The sequence below is a fragment of the Manacus candei genome, unplaced genomic scaffold (assembly GCF_025592945.1).
Source record: "Manacus candei isolate 608988 ecotype Guabito, Panama unplaced genomic scaffold, ASM2559294v1 h1tg000047l, whole genome shotgun sequence".
In the NCBI taxonomy this organism is placed as follows: Eukaryota; Metazoa; Chordata; class Aves; order Passeriformes; family Pipridae; genus Manacus; species Manacus candei.
This window is the reverse complement of record NW_026138095.1, coordinates 13,148,578-13,155,078: the sequence shown is the minus strand read 5'-3', so window position 1 is coordinate 13,155,078 and position 6,501 is coordinate 13,148,578.

The following is a 6,501-nucleotide window of genomic DNA, read 5'->3' as shown; positions in this document are numbered from 1 at the left end:
TCCCCACCCCGGCTCACTGACTCACAGTGGCCCCTGGCAACCAAAGAACCAAAGCCCCACACCCCCAGAGTGCAGCCCTACCCATGTGCAAGGGGCCCCCAAAGGGTTCCCTGCACAAAGCAGCCCCTCCAAACCCTTGTCAGATAGAAAACTGGGGGACGTGACCCTTGGATGCTTTTAGTACAGAGATACAAGCTTTTCTTGAATAATGGAGGGGGGCACTTTTTAATTATTAATATTTACAGTTATCCATTTGGGGACAGGATGTCCTACAGGCTAATGTGCTGTCACATTTGGAGTGAAAAGTACTTTTCAAAGAAACCCAGGGTGCATGGGTGATGCAGAGGAAGCTGCCAAGTCACCCAATGTGAAGCTCAACACTGCTTTGCAACAGCACTGCCCTTTCACACACAGATCTTTGGCAAAGACAAAGATGTCAGGCTTTAGTTTCTAAATCAGTAACACTTGACAAGACCTCTTTAGGAACTGACAGCAAGAGAACTTAGGAGCAGCTTAGGGTTGGCAAGTGTAGGAGCCAAGAAGAGAAGGGCTGATGGGTATGTCATGAACACTGACAGCTGGATGGTCGTGGAGCTGACCAAGGACTGCCAGATACAAAAGACATCACCTGCTGGACTTGGCCCAAACACCAGCCCCCTCCTCTCCCTTCTCAACCACTCAACCACAGCCTGCACACACCCACACCTGCCAGGGCCAACTGGCTGTTTCTCTTCTCTTTTCTGCCTGGGGGCAAAGGAAGAAGGACAGCGAGGGCATTTGCCTTCGGGCCAGAGGGAAGGGGAAGGAGATCCCCCCAAATCCAACCCTGGCAGGATAGGGGCTGGAGGAGACATTGGGGGACCCCCAAGAATATTTTCGAGGGGAAGAAAGGATGGGGGCACCCACAGGGGGTTGGGGGGGGAGGGACCCAGGAATCTCGTGGTGGGACACTGGGGAGTTTCCAGTAGTTTCTTGGGGGGGTGGACCCCCAGCAGTCCGGGGTGGAAAAATGGACGGAGGAATCCGCCGTAAAGGGTTGGTGACACCCAAAAGACTCTAGGAGGGGGTCGGGAAGGGCCCCGGAGTCCTGAAGAGTGTTTGGGGGTCCCCAGGAGGGAGTCTGGGGGTCTGAGGTGGTCCCAGGAGATTTTCAAGGGTTAAGGGGATGCACAGGAGATTTGGGGGACGAGGGGGAAAGGCGGAGGGTCCCCAGGAGACTTGGGGGGGATCTGGGCGGTTCCTGAGAGTCTTGGGGGAGATTCGGAGGGGTCACCAGGAGCCCCCGGACCCCCTGAACTCACCCCACACCACCATGGCCTCGTTGGGGCCACACGTGAAAAACAGCGCCGCGGGGGAAGACCCTGGGGCCAGGATCGATCGGGACCAATCGGGTTCAATCCCGATCCTCCCCTCCCCTGCCATCACCGCCCCGCTCCCGGCAGCCCCCGCGGAAGTTTCGACGTTCTATTGGGTGACTCACCGGCACAAGGACAGGGGCCCAGCAGAATTTGGCAATGACGTCATTCCAGCAGAGCCGTTCTATTGGCTGCGACCCACGAGGGAGCCCCAAAATCTGTTCATGGCTTGGGGGGAAAGGACAGCCGGCACGGCCGGGAACGGGGGTGCAGAGGGTGTTCAAGTGCACAGGAAAGGGGCAAAAAACTTTCTCCTCTCCCTCCCAGTGCCCCCTCAGCCCATCCCAGTGTCTCCCCTCTCTCCCAGTGCCCCCTCAGCCCATCTCGATCTCTCCCCTGCTCTCCCAGTGCCCCCGTCCATTGAGGTCCCAGCCCGGCCCTGCCCCCTGCTCTGCTCCGACCTGGATTTCTCCCCTGCAGGGGCAGCTGAGGTGGCTCCAGGGCGGGCGGGAGCTTGCGGGGCAGGGGGTGGCTCCTGACATGCTGCTGGAACCGCCCCTGTCTGGGCGGGCCCTTCAGCCTGGGGCACCTCCTCACCCGAGCCTGGGGGACGGGCCAGCAACTGGGAGGGGCTTTGGGAAGGAATGGGGAGGCTGAGAAGGGCTTGGAGGTCGTGGGGGTAAGTGGGAAGGTGTTTGGGGGAGTTTGGGGGTTTGGGAGGGAGGTTGGGGAGATTGGGGCAGCTGTGAGGGGTTTTGGGGAATCGTCGGGGATGTGGGAAGGAACTGGGAGAGAGTTTGGGGGCATACTCAAGGGGACGGGGGCAACTAGGAGAGGGTTTGAAAGGTCCTGGGAGGGCTGGAGGTAACTGGGAGGGGTTTGGGGGCATCTTGTGGGTTTTTGTGGGTCTGGGAGGCAGTCTGGGGGCCTCAGAGGGTTTAAGGGGAAGTTGGGAGTGTCCTGTGGGACCGGGATGGGATTTGAGGGTTCCTGGAGGGGCTGGGAGGGCTTTATGCCTTTAGACTGCGGGCATTGTCTAGTACTGATGGGGGTAATCCGTGAGTTGACTGTTTCATAATCATCCAAATTTTAACAAGACTTTGAAGGTGGTCAACCTCAGTTTGAAGCAGCTCATTTTTAGCAACAAATTTATCCGATTTTTCTCCTGTTTCCCTCTCAAAGGCTAACGATGACTTCAACACCACATTTTCTGATTTCAAAACAGTAGACTCAACATCAGAAATCCATTCATGACTTCCCTGTCACCACTCCATCCGAATGTCTGTGCACTCACTGTGACCTGAGAGAAACCTGCGCAACAGAGATACTGGGAGAGTCCTGACAGATGTGCAAGGCTGTGGGATGTGGTAGCTTTAGGAGATTCCTCCAGGAACACAAGCGACATTGCCCTACACCTGTAGACTCACTCTGCAGAGGAGTGTGAAGTTGTGTCCCCAAGTTGTGTCTCAGCTGAACACCTCCCATCTTTCTGCTGCCTTTAACCTCCCTTTGCCTTTCTTCTCTTCTCTCGTGCCTACAGGCAGTGCCCTCGGCCCTGCTGGGCTGTGCAGAGGAGCTGCTCCTGGGCAGAGCTGTCTCTCTGCAGTGCTGCCCGCTTGCCAGGATTTCCCTGTGTGCCAGGAGCCCGGCCCAGCTGAGCAGCACAGCAAGAGCCAAAGGTAGCCCTTTCTCTGCCCCTCTGGGTTCCCCGCAGGTGTCCCTGGGGCTCCAGGGGAACCTGCTGTGGAACAGACTGAAGGAAACAATGATGTTCCCTCTTCTCACCTCTTCAGTGACACTTCTTTCCAGCAGTGACACTTCTTTCCAGCAGTGACATTTCTCCTCTTAGAAAATTACCAGGGTACGATGATCACCTTTTCTAGTTTCATCATTACACAGGACACCAGGAGGGTGACAGCAAAGGATCTGGTAACTCCCTGGCACAGTGGGGGTTTTCCTGGAGTCACACAGAGAAATGTGTCAGGGCTCTGAGAGGTGTCCAACCCTGAGCTGGACTGATGCACACACGGGGGTGTTCAGAGACACGAGTCCTTCCCTGGCACACACACAGGCAGTTCATTGCAGCAGGGGCAGTGTCTCCCTGGGCTCCTGCTACCACTCCCAGAGCCTGGAGCCACCTCAGCCCTGTAATGCTCCCACCCTGCCCACTCCTACACTTCAGATGAACATTGGGGTTTTCTAGTCACTGGAACTGCCCAGACCAGCCCCTCCCTGGTCCCCCCATCTCCCTGCCCCGCCCCAGCCCAGCAGAGCAGCACAGTCGTTTCTAGTCCTGCAGCAAGAAAGGGAGGCAATAGAGGACAGGGACAGTGACTGCATGTCTGGACTGCTCAGGAGATCATCAGCTCAGGCGGCAGCTCCTGCAGCCCCAGGGCCAGACCCGCTTCCCAGTGGCCCAGGCAGCTGCTGCCACGTGGGCACAAGCTCTGCTGCCCAGGAGGGTCCTGTAGTGAAGGACTTTGCAGATGGCCACGTAGCGGTCATAGGACATGATGGTGAGAAGGGCAAGCTCCGCTGTGATCAAGAAGAAAAGCAAAAAACACCTGTGCAGCTCATCCTGAGTAGGACATGGCCCTGGTGTTCCAGAGGGAATTGGCCATGGCTTTGGGGAGAGTGGTGCAGATGCAGCCTGGGTGTGTGAGGGAGAGGTGGAGCAGGAAGAAGTCCCTGGGGGGTGTGCAGGTGGTGGTGGCAGGCTACGGCGCTGAGGATGAGGCCGTTGCCCAGGAGGGCAGCCAGGGAGATGCCCAGGAAGAAGCAGAAGTGCAAGAGCTGCAGCCAGGAGGAGGAAGTGGGGGATGGAGCTGCTGTTGGACATGAGCTTCCTCCGGGCATCAGGAAATGTCCAAGGAGGAAAAGGCAGTGAAAACTTTGGGACAGGTTTCCTAGATCAAACCCATGAATTCCTCTGAGCATCTACCCTCATCCCAAGTATCTGCAGTCACACATGTATAGATTCTGGACTGTAGAAGACAGGCTTAGCATGACTTTAAGATGATTTCTTCTCAATTTTTTGATTTATTTTTCTACTGCCAGGTCTGAGAGGGGCATCGTGGAACCAAAGGAACCCTGAGACATTTCAGAATCCCACATGTGTTGGGTCTGTCTGAGCTGGAGTTCATTTTCTCACTGCAGGTGTCACAGTGCTGTGCTTTGCATTGGGAGCTACAAAGGGGTTAATCACACCAGTGCTTTGGCAACTGCTGAGCAGGGCTGGTGCAGCATCTGCATTGTCAGCTTTGTCCCCTGAATCGGGGGCAAGGTCATGGGAGGTGATACAGACAGGTCAGTTGAGCCAAATGGACCAAAGGGACATTGCAGAATATATGGCGTCAGCTCAGCTACAAGAGCTCAGGAAAGGAACAGGAAAGGGGGAAAATCCATTTTTTTACAATACATGCCTTCTGAGCGGCTTCTCTGTGTGGTGAAGCCCTGCTTCCCATGAAGTGGCCAGGTATCGCTGCTGACAGGAAGTAGAGAGAACATCTTTTTATTTTCCTCTTCACTTCTGCATGCGCAAACTTTGGCTTTTGCTTTAGTAAAGTGCCTGATCTCAAGGTAGAAATAATTTTCCATCTTATTCTGTCTCTTCTGTCTAGCTGGGAAGGGCAGCAATAGAGCAGCTTGGTGGGCACCTGGCATCCAGGTCAGGTCAACCCACTGCAACATTGCAGGGTCTCATGAAAGCAAAGGACTGCTGGGAGACTGGGGGAACTCACGGAATCAAGTGGCCGTCGTGGCACTGCCCTGCATCATAGAAGCAAATGTTCCCTGGGAAACTACAGAAACCAGGGATTTAAGGGACATCATTGGGATGTGCGGGACCTCATGGAATTAAACAAACCGTGGGATATCTTTGGAACTTCATGGAATCAAAGGGATAAAACAAAAGAATTAAACCCCATGACCAAAAACCCATTGGATCGAACATTTCTTTACTATGCCAGCTGGGGATTCATGGGGGTACTCTGCCATGCATGAATCAAAGAATCAGTATAAATTTCGGAGTATAAATACAGTGATACTTGAAAGACCCTCCCCTTCACAAGCAGTCCAAAATTCCCTTATGATTTTAGGGTCAAATAGCCTCTTGGATTTTATTCGTGGAGCAAGACTGCCATCTAGCGTCCATTTCTTCTGCGAGGGGCAGTCATTTTCACAGAGTGGTCTTCTCCCTTAGCAGGCCTCGTAGCATCTCTGATTGATCTATCCGACCCCTAACCCCTAAACTAAATGCTTTAGGACCAGCTAAGACGTGTCTTAGAACTTCCCATTTGCTTAAACAATGTAGAATTGACTTTCTTCTTAACAGAACAGTCTCTTATTAAACAAGTTTTCTGAGGCCTGTAAGCTAATTTCTTGAAGATGGGCATATGATACACTCTCTATTAGTTTCCATGTATCATCTACATTCTCTCTCCTACAACTAATTGTAGTCTTAAAAGAAAAGAAAAGACTGCTACCATGCCTTTGTTGATTAGGATTTTTATCTAAGAAAAACTTCTGATTTACGAAGCCATTAAGGATGGAGATCCTCTCTCATTTCAGTGCCATTGTGACAATATGGGGCCTCATGTAACACATGGAACACAGAACACTGCACATTCCCAAGCAATCAAGGGGCCATTGTAACACTCCAGGGCCTCATGGAAGACGGAGGCCCCGCAGAGAGACCTCAAATCAGAGGTTTGGGCAATCCTCAACCAGAGGAAGTTCAACAAGGGAAGTGCCAGATTCTGTCCCTGTGATGGGGCAACCCCGAATGTCCGGACGGAATGATATTCTGCATAGCAGCGCTGGAAAATGACCTCTGGGGTCCTGGTGGATGGCCAGTTGGCCAAGAGTCAGTGGTGCTCTGGCGGGGGCTCCCTGCTCGGTCACAGGAGGGTTTTCAGACACACGAGTCCTTCGCTTGTACACAGACACAGACAGTTCATGGTAGCAGGGGCAGTATCTCCTGGGGTTCCTGCTACCACTCTAGGAACCTGGATGCACCTAAGCCCTTGTGGGGTGCCACCTGCTCTGCCACTATCTGAGATGCCCCACCGACTGAGAGGTGGAAATGCCGAGCTCTGTCCAAGAGAAGCACATCCCAGAGCTGCACGCATGGGCTTTGCCAGGATTT